The sequence below is a fragment of the Carcharodon carcharias genome (assembly GCF_017639515.1).
Source record: "Carcharodon carcharias isolate sCarCar2 chromosome 27 unlocalized genomic scaffold, sCarCar2.pri SUPER_27_unloc_9, whole genome shotgun sequence".
Classification (NCBI taxonomy): Eukaryota; Metazoa; Chordata; class Chondrichthyes; order Lamniformes; family Lamnidae; genus Carcharodon; species Carcharodon carcharias.
The window spans coordinates 532304-544553 of NW_024470653.1; positions in this window are offsets into that span (position 1 = coordinate 532304).

Here is a 12250-nt window from a genome sequence, read left to right on the forward strand (position 1 = left end):
CCTAAGACTTCAGCTGTATTTACTTATTTCAAATCCCTCCCCACCTAACTTTTGATATTTCCAGACCAGCTGTCTCCAATTCAATTAAACCTCCCCCCCACAACACACACACACAAACTATCCAAACCCCATTATTAATCCAGTTTCACAATAGATCACAATAATATTATGAAAATTATTATACTTTTGCAACACCCCCTTACAAGAAAACGAACCATCAGAATTTAAAAAGACGGCTTCATTTTCTTAACCCATCTTACACTGCCTACCAATACTTATTTATGTACCCATGCCATTAAAATTATCAGATGCATGCATTCATATATACACAAACCCTTAGTATCAACAGAAATCATTTCAGTCCAGTGTCCAGGTTTTAAGTGTCAAATTTTCCTTTGAGCTTTAAACTCTCAACAATGCATCTGCGATTAGATTTCGTTGTCCAGCAACATGTATAATCTGTAGATGAAGCAGTTGCAAAAATAAACTCCATCTGAACAGCCTTGCGCTTCGGTCTTGAAATCTGTCCAGAATTTCTTAAAGGGTTGTGGTCTGCATAAACCATTCTTTCTGACAAATTGTTTGCGACATAAACCTCAAAATGCTGCAACGCCAACACCAGACCCAGAGTCTCCTTTTCAATCGTTGAGTATTTTCTGCATCGTACATTCAAATTCCGCTAAAGATACTCGATCGGTTTCTCAATTTCAGTTTCATTTTCTTGCAGCAGTACAGCCCCAATGCCCATATCAATCATGTCAATGGCCAACTTAAACTGCTTGGCATAATTGGTGCTGTCGTCAATACAGTTTTCAAACTGTCGAATGCCTTCTGACTCTCCTCTGTCCACTGAAACCTCTTGTTCTTTTTTAATAGCTCAGTCAACGGAGCAACCACACGGCTAAAATTTGGTACAAATTTCTGGTAAAACCCCACTCATGCCCAGAAATCTCAAAACTTCTCATTTTGTTGTAGGCACGAGGACACCCACGAAAGCTTTGACTTTCACATCTCTCAGAGCCACCTTACCATGCCCAATGGTGTGGCCCAGATACTTAACTTGTGCTTTTGCAAATTTGCTTTTAGCCAAGTTCATTACCAAATGAACTTCTGGTAGTCAATTGGATAATTCTTCCAGGTGTCGTAAATGCTCCTCCAACATTTGACTGAAAACTATCAAGTCGTCAATATAAACAGCACAATTGTTCAGTCCTGCAATTATTTTGTCAGTCTTTGAAATGTTACAGGTGCATTTTTCATACCAAACGTCATGACTTTAAACTGATATAGTCCACCTGGCATCACAAAAGCTGATATCTCCTTTGCTCTCTCTCCAATAATGGTACTTGCCAATATCCTTTCAGCAAGTCAATTTTTGTGATGAGCTTTGATTGTCCCTCTTTCTCAATGCAACCTTCCAACCATGGTATAGGATATGAATCTGCTTTTGTCACTGCATTCACCTTTCGATAGTCTACATACAATCTTGGTGTTCCATCCGGTTTTGGTACCATTGCAATAGGCGATCTCCAGCTCCTGCAACTAGACTCGATGTCATTTTGAAGTATAAATTCAATTTCTTTCTGTGCTTGTGATAACTTGCTGGACTTAATCTATAAGGATGTTGCCTTATTGAAGATGAATTTTCTACATTTACATAATGTGTAGCTAAATTTGTCCTTCCAGCTTATTCCCACAAATAGCTTTGTGTGACTGCAATAGCTTCTCCAAATCGTTTGACACTTGTCTGGAAGGTAACTCAATTTAAATTCTTAAGTACCTCCTCATTATCCAATTTGATTAGAAGATAATCAATTTCCAAATCCTTTATTTCTACCTCTTTCTCCTTATCTACCACCACTAACACTTCCTTTTGGTCCTCTTCCCTGTCAAAGTACATTTTAAGCATATTAACATGCCATACTCTCTGCTTCTTTCTTCTATCCAGAGTATTTATTAAATAATTTACTTCACTCAGTTTCTTTTCAATCCTGTAAGGCCCATTAAACCTTGCCTTTAATGGTTCACCCAGTACTGGTAACAGAACTAACACTTTTCCCCCAACAACAAAACTATGGGGAGGCAGTGGCATGGTGGTATTGGCACTGGACTGGTAGTCCTGAGACCCAAGGTAATACTCTGGAGACAAAAACAAAAATTGCTGCAAAAACTCAGCAGGTCTGACAGCATCTGTGGAGAGGAAGACAGAGTTAACGTTTTGAGTCCGTATGACTCTTCATCAGAAATAAAGAGAAATAGAAATGTGAAATATAAGCTGTTTAAGGCGGTGGGGGGGGGGAGGGGGGACGGGACAGGTAGAGCTGGATAGAGGGCCAGTGATAGGTGGAGGTGAAGGAGAGATTGCCAAAGATGTCATAAACAAAAGATCAAAGGGGTGTTGACAGTGGTGATATTAGCTAAAGAATGTGCTAATGGTGACATTAAGGGTAGAAAGCAGGATGAGCAAGTGACAGATGGCCCTAGTGGGAGTGGGGTGGGTGCTTTTATAATACTCTGGGGAACTGAGTTCAAATCCCACCATGGCAAATGGTGGAATTTGAATTCAATAAATATCTGGAATTAAAAGTCTAATGACCATGAAATCATTGTCGATTATCATTTTTAAAAATCCCATCTAGTTCACTAATGTTCTTTAGGGAAGGAAATCTGCTGTCCTTACCTGTTCTGGCCTACGTGCGACTCCAGACCCACAGCAATGTGGTCAGCTCTATAAAAAATACCCTCTGAACAAGGGCAATTAGGGATGGGCAATAAATGCTGGCCTAGCCAAAGACACCCACATCCCATGAGTGAATTAAAAAAAACTATGAGCTGTAGCTCTCCTATCTGCCTTCACTTTCATCACTTGCTGTGAGATCTTTAAATGTTCCCTAGCTAACTCACATGCTCTGTTCAATCTTTCCCTGAAGTTTGATACATAATCCAGGAGAGTAGTTCCCAAATTTTAACCACCAATTTCTCATGAATCAATTTCAGTGGTCCCCTTACCTCATGACCATAGACTAATTCAAAAGGACTAAATCCAGTCAATGCATTAGGAGCAGCATCCCTAAAAGCAAATAACAAGAATGGAATTCCCCTATTCCAATCCTGTGGATAGTCCTGACTATTTTGCCCTCATCATAGTTTTTAAAGTTTGATGCCATCTTTCCAAAGCTCCTTGTGACTCCGGTTGGCAACCTGTTGACTTAAACTGTTGTATCCCCAAACTGTTCATCACGTCCTTAAACAGCTGTGACATGAAATTTGACCCCTGCTCTGATTGTATTTCTTACAGTAAACCATACCTTGTAAAAAAAATTTAGTCAACTCTTCCACAATTCTCTTTGTTGCAATATTTCTCCAAGGCATGGCTTCAGGAAACCTTTTAGACGCATCCATTATTGTCAGCAAGTATTTATGTCTACTTTTAGTCTTAAGGAGGGGTCCTACACAATCAATCATGATCCTAGAAAAAGGTTCCTCAAATGCTTGAATTGGAATTAAAGGTGCCGGCTTAATTACTGCTTGTGGTTTCCCTGTCATCTGACATGTGTGACATATTCGGCAGTATTTGACTCCATATCTATCCAATATAGGCCATTAAAAATGTTTTTGTATTTTGCCTGTGTCTTTCTAATTACTGAATGTCCCCCACTGGAATTTCATGATCTATTCTCAGTATCCCATCCCTATATCCAGATGGTATTACAATCTGATGCACTTCCATCCATTTTTCATCTTCTGAAACTTGATAGTCGCCACTTTTTCATTAAAACATTACCCCTAAGATAATAACATTTTGGAATACATTCTGCCTCTGTTTCTGAGTAAGCTGTCCGATAGAACTGCTTTATTTGTGAATCATTTTGCTGTAACTCTCAGCAACTCCCTTGAGCTAAATACCTCAGCTGCATCCTCTTCCATTCTCTCTTCCTGAACAATCTTATCAAAGAACAAAAACAAAAATACCTGGAAGAACTCAGCAGGTCTGACAGCATCTGCGGAGAGGGATACAGTTGACTTTTCGAGTCCGTATGACCCTTCATCAGAACTAAGACATATAGAAATGAGATTAAGTTTAAGCTGGTAGAAGGGAGTGGGACAGGAGAGCTCAATAGGGGGCCAGTGATAGGTGGAGGCCGAGAAGAGATTGCCAAAGATGTCATAGACAAAAGGACAAAGGGGTGTTGATGGTAGTGATATTATCTAAAGGATGTGCTAATGGGGACATTAAGGGAAGCAAGCTAGTGGCAGATGGCCCTAGTGGGGGTGGGGTGGGGGGAAGGGATCGAAATGGGCTAAAAGGTGGAGATGAAACAATAGATCTAAATAAATTTAAAAATAGGAGGGAAAAGAAAAAAATATAGTTGTAAAAAAATTAGAAATTATTGGAAAAAGGGGGATTAGAAAGGGGGTGAGGATGGAGGAGAGAGTTCATGATCTAAAATTGTTGAACTCAGTATTCAGTCTGGAAGGCTGTAAAGTGCCTAGTCAGAAGATGAGGTGCTGTTCCTCCTGTTTGCGTTGAGCTTCACTGGAACAATGCAGCAGGCCAAGGACAGACATGTGGGCATGAGAGCAGGGTGGAGTGTTGAAATGGCAAGCGACAGGGAGGTCTGGGTCATGCTTGTGGACAGACCAAAGGTGTTCCGCAAAGTGGTCACCCAGGCTGCATTTGGTCTCTCCAATGCAGAGGAAACCGCATTGGGAGCAGCGAGTGCAGTAGACTAAATTGAGGGAAGTGCAAGTGAAATGCTGCTTCACTTGAAAGGAGTGTTTGGGCCCTTGGACGGTGAGGGGAGGGGGGGAGTAAAGGGGCAGGTGTTGTATCTTCTGCGGTTGCATGGGAAGGTGCTGTGGGAGGGGGTTGAGGTGTAGGGGGTGATGGAGGAGTGGACCAAGGTGTCCCGGAGGGAACGATCCCTGCGAAAAGCCGCCGGGGGAGGGTGAAGGGAAGATGTGTTTGGTGGTGGCATCATGCTGGATCTGGCGGAAATGGCGGAGGAAGATCCTTTGAATGCGGAGGTTGGTGGGGTGATAGGTGAGGACAAGGGGGACCCTATCATGTTTCTGGGAGGGAGAAGAAGGTGTGAGGGTGGATGCGCGGGAGATGGGCTGGACATGGTTGAGGGTCCTGTCAACCACCGTGGGTGGAAAACCTCGGTTAAGGAAGATTGAAGACATGTCAGAGGAACTGTTTTGGAAAGTGGCATCATCAGAACAGATGCGATGGAGGTGAAGGAACTGAGAGAATGGGATGGAGTCCTTATAGGAAACCCCATGAGGAGCTGTAGTCGAGGTAGCTGTGGGAGTCAGTAGGCTTGTAATGGATATTGGGGGACAGTCTATCACCAGAAATTGAGACAGAGAGGTCAAGGAAGAGAAGGGAAGTGTCAGCGATGGACCACGTGAAAATGATGGAGGGGTGGAAATTGGAAGCAAAATTAATAAATTTTTCCAGGTCCAGACGAGAGCATGAAGCAGCACCGAAGTAATCATCAATGTACCGGAGAAAGAGTTGTGGGAGGAGGCCTGAGTAGGGCTGGAACAAGGAATGTTCCACATACTCCTTAAAGAGACAGGCATAACTGGGGCCCATGCAGGTGCCCATCGCCACAACTTTTATTTGTAGGAAGTGAGAGGAGTTTAAGGAGAAATTGTTCAGTGAGAGAACAAGTTCAGCCAGACAGAGGAGAGTAGTGGTGGATGGGGATTGTTCGGGCCTCTGTTCGAGGAAGAAGCGGAGAGCCCTCAGACCATCCCAGTTGGGGATCGAGGTGTAGAGGGATTGGACGTCCATGGTGAAGAGGAGGCGGTTGAGGCCAGGGAACTGGAAATTGTTGATATGATGTAGGGTATCAGAGGGATCACGGATGTAGGTGGGAAGAGACTGGATAAGGGTAGAGAGAATAGCAAGAAATGAGTTCCGTGGGGCAGGAATAGGCTGACATGATCGGTCTGCTGGGACAGTCCTGTTATTTTCCAATGATTTATAATTTTTTTACAACTATATTTTTTTCTTTTCCCTCTTATTTTTAAATTTATTTAGATCTATTGTTTCATCTCCACCCTTTAGCCCATTTCAATCCTTTCCCCCCACCCCACACCCACTAGGGCCATCTGCCACTAGCTTGCTTCCCTTAATGTCCCCATTAGCACATGCTTTAGATAATATCACCACCGTCAACACTCCTTTGTCTATGACATCTTTGGCAGTCTCTTCTTGGCCTCCACCTATCACTGGCCCCCTATCGAGCTCTACCTGTCCCACCCCCTCTACCAGCTTATATTTCACCTCAATTCTCTATTTCCTTAGTTCTGATGAAGAGTCACACGGGCTCGAAATGTTAACTGTGTTCCTCTCCGCAGATGCTGTCAGACCTGCTGAATTTATCCAGGTATTTTTGTTTTTGTTCTAGATTTCCAGCATTCACTGTATTTCGCTTTTAATCTTATCAAAGATAGTGTCAGCTAATTGAAATTCAACACCATTTCCTGGTCTTCTAGGCTCCTCCTCCTCCTGTCTCAATTCAGATGTCTACAGCACAGAAGGAGGCCATTTGGCCCATCAGTCAACAAAGATCTGACTACACTAATCCCTTTTTGCAGCACCTGGCCCATAGCCCTGGAGGCTATGGCAACGCAAGTGAATATCTAAATACTTCTTAAATTTTACGAGTGTTTCTGATTCGACCACCCTTTCAGGTAGTGAGTTCCAGACTCCCACCACCCTCTGGGTGAAAACATTTCTCTTCAACTCCTCTCTTAGCCTTCTACTTCTTACCATAAATCTATGCCCCCTGGTTATTGACCCCTCTGCTCATGGAAAAAGTGCCTTCCTATTCACCCTATCTATGCCCCTCATAATCTTATGCACCTCTATCAGGTCCCCTCTCAATCTTCGCTGCTTCAAGGAAAACAACCCCAGCCTATCCAATCTTTCCTCATAGCTCAGACCCTCCAGCCCTGGCAACATCCTGGTAAATCTCCCCAGCACCCTATCCAGTGCAACCCCATCCTTCCTATAGTGTGGTGACCAGAGCTGCGCACAGTACTCCAGCTGTGGCCTAACCGGCGTTTTATACAATTCCAGCATAACCTCCCTGCTCTTGTATTCTACGTTTCAGCTAATAAAGCCAAGCATCCCATATGCCTTCTTAACCACCTTATCTACCTGCCCTGCTACCTTCACTTCTGGACTCACCCACAAGAGGAAACATCTTTTCCACATCCACCTTGTCGAGGCCATTCAGGATCTTGTATACTTCAATCAAATTGCCCCTCACTCTTCTAAACTCCTGTGGAAACAAGCCCAGTCTGTCCTCATAAGACAACCCGCTCATTCCAGGTGTCAATCCGGTAAACCTCCTCTGAACCGCCTCCAAGCATTTACATCCTTCCTCAAATAAGGAGACCAATGCCCTTGGTTCTTACTTTTATGTTCAATCCTTCTCATAATAAAGGATAGCGTTCCATTAGCCTACTTAATGACTTGCTGTATCTGCATACAGATTATGTGACTCGTACTAGAACACCCAGATCCCTCTGCACCTCAGAATTATGCAGCCATTCTCCATTTAAGTAATACTCTGCTTTTTTATTCTTCCTGCCAAAGTGAACAACTTCGCAATTTCCCACATTAAACTCCATTTGTCAGACCTTTGCCCACTCGCTCAACCTATCTGTCTGCAACCTCCTTATATCCTCTTCACAACATACTTTCCTATCTATCTTTGTGGCATCTGCAAATTTAGCTGCCATGTCTTCACTCCCCTCATCTAAGTCATTGATGCAAATCGTAAAAAGTTGAGGCCACAGCACAGGCACAAAAAGACCCATTTATGCATACTCTGTTTTCTACCAGCCAGCCAATCTTCTATCCATGCTGATATGTTTACCTACTACACCATGCTCTTCTACTTTCTGTAATAATCTTTGATGTGGCACTTTATCAAATGCCTTCTGGAAATCTGAGTATGTCTACAGGCTCCCCTTTATCTACTGCGCACGTTGCTCCTTCAGAACAGTCCAATAAATTAGTTAAACCTGATTTTCCTTTCACAAAACCATGCTGACTCTTCCCAGTTGCCTTGAGCTCTTCTAAGTGCTCAGCTATAAACTCCGTAGTGATTGTCATGAAGCTATTAATGTGTATTACATTTTGGAAAATATTTCTCTTTTAAAATCGAGGTTTAGTCTGTGGGTGTGTCTTAGTTGGGTTAAAGCCAGCTAGTCTGGGTGCTTTGATGGGTACTAGTTTTGATATGGAAAAGAGATAGCGTGCATTTGCATTTTTTGAATAAGGGCATTCAAGAAGTGGGGGTGAAAACTTGACAACTTTCTAGCAGCTTCCAAGCACTATGTTTATATTATTAATAAAATTGGTACAGTAAATGGGGTTTCATTGTTAAAAGGTAAAGTTCATAGAGACAGGTGAGACAATGAGAATTTGAATTCAATCAGTGGCAGTAGGTATAAGTTCAGTAGTTTTCAAGGTAATGTGAGATCATAAGGCAGCTGCAAGCCCCAAACTGGCTCCACAGTGAAAAGAACATTGTGAAATCATAAGGTGAAAATGCTTTGCCTGGTGTCTGGTTAAGTCTGTGGGTGGCTGTTGCCTTAATGGAGATTAGTTTGGGAATGTGTTAAAAGTTATGATAGTAGTAATTTGTAGCCATGTGTATATATATTTTAACCTGTGTAAATTAATACAGTGTTTCAATTAATTTGGTGTAAAATCTTTTGAGAACTGGTGGTCTGATTCCTGAATTCAGAGTCGCATCTCAAACATGACGCTTAAAATTCTAGGTTATGACAGTTGTTTAAAGTTTCCCTCTGGGATTTTTAAATACTTCAGCCTTACCAACTGCTTTGGTCATAACAATGATCGATTCTAATAACTTCTCCACGACGGCTGTCAAGCTAACTGGCCTATAGTTTCCTGTTTTCTGCCTCCCTCCCTTCTTGAACAGAATTTGCTACTTTCCGATCTGTCGGAACCTTTCCAGAATCTAGCCAGTTAACGCCAGTGCATCTGCTACCTCCTTAGCCACCTCTTTTAAGACTCTAGGATGCAGTCCATCAGGACCCGGAGACTTGTCAGCCCGCAGCTCCATCAATTTGCTCTGTACCATTTCCCGAGCAATTCCAATTTCACAAAGTTCCTCTCTCCCTTTCACCTCCTGATTTGCAGCTATTACTGGAATGTTATGTATTTTTATATCCTCTATGGCGAAGACAGAAGCAAAAGATTTGCCCGTTTCTTCCACCATTTCCTGATTATCTACTACTAATTCCCCACTGTCACCCTCTGGAGGACCAACATCCACTTCACTTGCTCTCCTCCCGTTTAAATACCTGAGAGAATAGCGAGCAAAGCATATGGGAGCCTTTTTTTCTATTATTCATTCACGGGACGTGGGCATCACCGGCTAGGCCCAGCATTTATTGCCATTCCCTAACTGCCCTTGTCCAGAGGGCATTTAAGGGCCAACCACATTGCTGTGTGGGCCTGGAGTCACGTGTAGGGCCAGACTGGGTAAGGACGGCAGATTTCCCCTTCCCTAAAGGGGACATTAAGCGAACCAGGTGGCGTTTTTACGACAATCGGCAATGGTTTCGGGGTCGCCATCAGACTCCGAATTCCAGATTTTTATTGCATTCAAACTCCACCGTCTGCCCGTGGGTGGGATTCGAACTGGGGTCGACCCGGAACGTCGCCCCTGGGGTCTCTGGATTACCAGGCCAGCGACAGTACCACTAGGCCATGGCCTTCCCCCCATCATGAGCTAATCCAAGTATCGAGTGCAATGCTGGGCCTTCGGAAAGCCCTGGTTAGGCCCTTACTCGAGGATTGTCTTCGTCTTCTCGGGCAGCTCCTCAGGACCGAGGGCGACTTCCTCCCTCTCCGGGGCTGCTGGTCCTGAGGTGTCTGGACATTCTGATGCTGGATCCGCTCACTCTGCTGCAGGCGGGGCGGGTGGAGTTGGATGAGGGGCGGGGGTGCTCAGATTTTGGGACATTCCGTCCACTGTGAGCGCTCGGCCCCAGACCCGGAGGAGATGCTCAAAATGGGTTGGCACCCTTCCCTGGCGCTCGCTCCTTCCCTCCCTCCCTCTCCGCTCTGGGCAGTCTCGAGCGAGAGATTCCCCGCAGGATTGGTGGGGACGTTGCACTTTTACTGGGAGGGGCAGACGATCCGAAATGTTTTCCCCCCACTGCCCGGCTCCTGCCCCGACGAAGCTCGGGAAGCAGAGGGCTCGGTTTCTGGGAGTCTCATGTCGGGGGGGGGGGGGGCGTGCCGGCGATGGGTTACGCTTAACCGTAACCAGCGCCTCGACACCGGGGACACCGTTGGCCTGAGAGCGGTGGACAACGCTCTATTTAAAATCGAGGTTTAGTCTGTGGGTGTGTCTTAGTTGGGTTAAAGCCAGCTAGTCTGGGTGCTTTGACAGGTACTAGCTTTGATATGGAAGAGAGATAGCGTGCATTTGCATTTTTTGAATAAGGGCATTCAAGAAGTGGGGGCGAAAACTTGACAACTTTCTAGCAGCTTCCAAGCACTATGTTTATATTACTAATAAAATTGGTACAATGAATGGGGTTTCATTGTTAAAAGGTAAAGTTCGAAGAGACGGGTGAGACAATGAGAATTTGAATTCAATCAGTGGCGGTAGGTATAAGTTCAGTAGTTTTCGGGTGTGCAGGGCAGAGGCAATGTGAGATCATAAGGCAGCTGCAAGCCCCCAACTGGCTCCACAGTGGAAAGAACCTCATTTTGAATTCATAAGGTGAAAATACTTTGCCTGGTGTCTGGTTAAGTCCATGGGTTGCTGTTGAGTTTGTAGGATTTTACAGAGGCAGCGCCAGTGATATTCCTCCAGGGATTTAAGGTGCCTGCTGCATTCTTTTTATTTATTCGTGGGACGTGGGCCTCACTGGGCCGGTCCCTGCAATTATTTCCCCATCCCCCTAATTGCCCCCTTGAGAAGGTGGTGGTAGGTGAGCCGCCTTCTCGAGCCGCTGCAGTCGCCTGTGGTGTAGGTACACCCACCGTGCTGTCAGGGAGTTCCCAGGATTTTGACCCTGCGACAGCGAAGGAACGGCCAATATATTCCTAAGTCGGGATGGCGTGTGTGGCTCGGAGGGGAACTTCCAGGTGGGGGTGTTCCCCGTGTGTCTGCTGCCCTCGTCCTTCTAGATGGTAGCGGTCGTGGGTTTGGAAGGTGCTGTCGAAGGAGCCTCGGTGAGTTGCTGCGGTGCATCTTGTAGATGGTACACACACTGCTGCCACTGTGCGTCGGTGGTGGAGGGAGTGAATGTTGGTGGATGGGGTGCCAATCGAGCGGGGGCTGCTTTGTCCTGGACAGTGTCGAGCTTCTCGAGTGTTGTGGGAGCCGCACTCATCCAGGCAAGTGGGGGGAGAGTGTCCCATCACACTCCTGACTTGTGCCTTGTAGATGGTGGACAGGCTTTGGGGGGAGTCAGGTGGTGAGTGACTCTCCGCAGAATTCCTGCGTTACCAAGCGACTACTTCCACAGATCCAAACCCTGAAGTGAGGGCAGAAGGTTCTTAAAAAATATTTATTCTTTTGTGGGACGTGGATGTCGCTGGCGCTGGTGAGGCCCCAGCATTTCTTACCCCCTTCCATCCCTAATTGCCCCTTGAATTGAGTGGGCTTGCTCGGCCATTTCTGAGGGGCTGTTCAGCCACATGTAGGCCAGGTGGGTAAGGACGGCAGATTTCCCCTTCCCTAAAGGGGGACACGAGCGAACCAGATGGGGTTTTTTACGACAATTGATGCCGGCCACCTTGACTGAAACTGGCTTCATGATTCCAGGTTGATGAATTGAATTTAAATTCCACTGGCTGCTGTGGGTGGGGTTTGAATCTGTGCCCTCCCCCCACCTCTCCGCTGCCACCATTGGCCAGTGACATTACCACTGGGCCACCGTCTCTTTCTTCCCTCCCCCCTCTGGCCCGATGGGTCAAATGGACCCTGCCCTACCTGTCAGGTTCGTTCAGGCCAGCAGCAGCAGAAGCAGTGTCGGGACCTCGTCATGCTTATCAATCGAGGGCGGGGGCGCAGAGACGATGCCTTGCGAGAGAAAGGATGGAAAATACAACGCGTTCCCCACCCCCGCCACACTTTACTGATAACAAAGAGCCTCCGACCCCATTGTGCTCCCCAGTAAGTAGGCCAAAGCAACTCCTTTTCATTCGTTTATTGAGAATAACTCAAATTCA